The following is a 2683-nucleotide window of genomic DNA, read 5'->3' on the forward strand; positions in this document are numbered from 1 at the left end:
TTTGTAGGCTGCTCATCCTCTGAGTCCGTATATGTGTACAGGGGATTTGGTCTAAAGAAAATAAATTAAAAACGGTCTTAAGTAATTGTAAATATGCTTTTGGCATATTGTTTCCTAAAGTTAGTTTGATTTCTAACAACACACACAGGAAACAGAGACGTGCAAGAAGGTACAGTATACAATGAATTTTTGAAGTGCACAAGTGTACACGGCTTTGCATTTTTAAAAAGTTTACAAACTTCCACTTTTTGGACTATATTATGTGGTGATATTGCAGTATGCAAGCACCACAGATATGTATAAAAGACAAGATCATAAATTCTTAACAATCAAAGATATGTTTGTGAATATAAAGGTTTTACTTGTGCTTTCTTTTAAGACTGGTCTGGGTTTCTTCTTCGGACTGAAGGTCAGACGTATCACAGCGTTCACGTGGATATCTCTGAAGACTGCGTTCTGCTTCGTGAAATGTGCCTGGAAATACAAACACAATGTACGGCCAGACATACATTACGTGTGGACAAAAGGTGCAAACGCATAGAAAAATCAGCGTACCAGCGTATTTCAAAAATACGCTGGTACGTGTGGACGTAGCCTTATTCATTATTCAAGGCACAAACGGAAAGTCATGTACGCGTGCAACGTAAAGTTAGTTGAGCGTGCAACGTACAGTCACGCATGCTGCGTGAGCATTCAAACTGAGTCTAAAGTTTTCGTGTGCGAATTGAAGCGAGTGCTCTCCAATCATCAAAAGTAACAAAGTCATTGAACACGTTTATACAGTTAACTTTATGTTTATCAATCATATATCACAGATTTAGAATTTTTTGTAGTACTAAGCAACTACAGAGCGAAAGTCTGGGTCAAGCGCCGAGGCGATGGCAAGAACAAAGGAACCCTCGAAGCGTTAAAGCTAGCTTTGTAAGGGAATATAACGAAGAAATTATGAAACGAAAATGTTTTCTTTGTTGATATACTTTGTTCGCAGTGCAATTTATTTGTTGCCAGATTGTAAGAAGTAGACACAATTTAAAAAACTCGTTAATGTACAACATTAACAAGTTTTTTTTACTGTTATTCAAATGCAAACATGGAAATAACGAGTAGGAAAAAAAATCATTCATTCTTACCTTATACTAATCGTGGTGCAGGCCAGTGCAGTGCATGAACTGATGCCTTCTCCGGTCAATTCCGCTGAGAGTAAATTAAATGTCCCGCTCTACTGTAGAAGACAATGAATACCGGGGGAGGGGGGGGGGGGGGGGGTGTACCAATGTGAGAGGGGTGCTGCGGAATAGTCCAAGTGATCGCTGCTTTAATTTCCCGGTCAACTATACATAAATTGCACGTAGACACGATTTTTTAAAGCTGGTGAACTAGACCAAGTCATTGATAACAAATGAACAATAAATCTACTTTCTCTGGTACTTTATACCCGATCAGTTGCAATGCAATTTAATGCTCAACTACAAATCGATGGTTTTTGATGGTGACCGGAGCCGAATGATCGTCAACTATAAATAGACGTTTTCTCGACGTTGTTGTTGTCACCTGGTCGACTATAAATAGATCAAATATCAATGACAAAAAAACAACGGTGAATCAACATCGTTACAACGTCTCTATAGTAAGACCGTCGGTTTACCACAGTATTTCAATGTTGTTACAACATTGGCATTTCAACCCCGACCATATACGACGGTTCGGATGAAAAATCAACATAGATTCAATGTCGTCTTGCTATCTGGGTATGATTTTGCAGACAGTCTATGTTTTTGCAGAACTATGCACAATATGGCAAAATACTATGATTTGGCATAAGTACTATGATTTAGTACAAATACTATGATTGGGCAGAAATACTATGTTTCAGTCCAAATACTATGATTTGGCAATAATACTGCGTTTTAGCACAACTACTGAGATTTTATTGAAATACTATGATTTAGAAGACATACTATGACTGCGTACAAATACTATGTTTTGGTTCGAATACTATGATTTGCAAAAAATACTATGATTTGGCACAAGTACCATGATTTAGTACAAATACTACGAATTGGCAGAAATACTGTGACTTAGTAGTAATACTTTAACATAACAGATATACTATGATTTTGCAGACATAGTATGTTTTTGCACAAATACTACGATTTCGCTCAAATACTATGAAATTGCAGTAATACTACGATTTTGAAGGAATACTGTGATTTGGTAGAAATACCATGACTTAGTAGTAATACTATAACATAACAGATATACTGTGATTTTGCAGACATAGTATGTTTTTGCACAAATACTACGATTTTGCTCAAATACTACAAAATTGCAGTAATACTATGATTTTGAAGGAATACTATGATTAGGTAGAAATACTATACCTTAGTAGTAATACTATAACATAACAGATATACTGTGATTTAGCAGACATAGTATGTTTTTGCACAAATACTACAATTTCACTCAAATACTATGAAATTGCAGTAATACTATGATTTTGAAGGAATACTTTGATTTGGTAGAAATACTATGCCTTAGTAGTAATTCTATAACATAACAGATATACTGTGATTTTGCAGACATAGTATGTTTTTGCATGAATACTACGATTTCACTCAAATACTATGAAATTGCAGTAATAATATGATTTTGAAGGAATACTATGATTAGGTAGAAATACTAT

Source organism: Pelmatolapia mariae, linkage group LG16_19 (genome assembly GCF_036321145.2).
Source record: "Pelmatolapia mariae isolate MD_Pm_ZW linkage group LG16_19, Pm_UMD_F_2, whole genome shotgun sequence".
Taxonomy (NCBI): domain Eukaryota; kingdom Metazoa; phylum Chordata; class Actinopteri; order Cichliformes; family Cichlidae; genus Pelmatolapia; species Pelmatolapia mariae.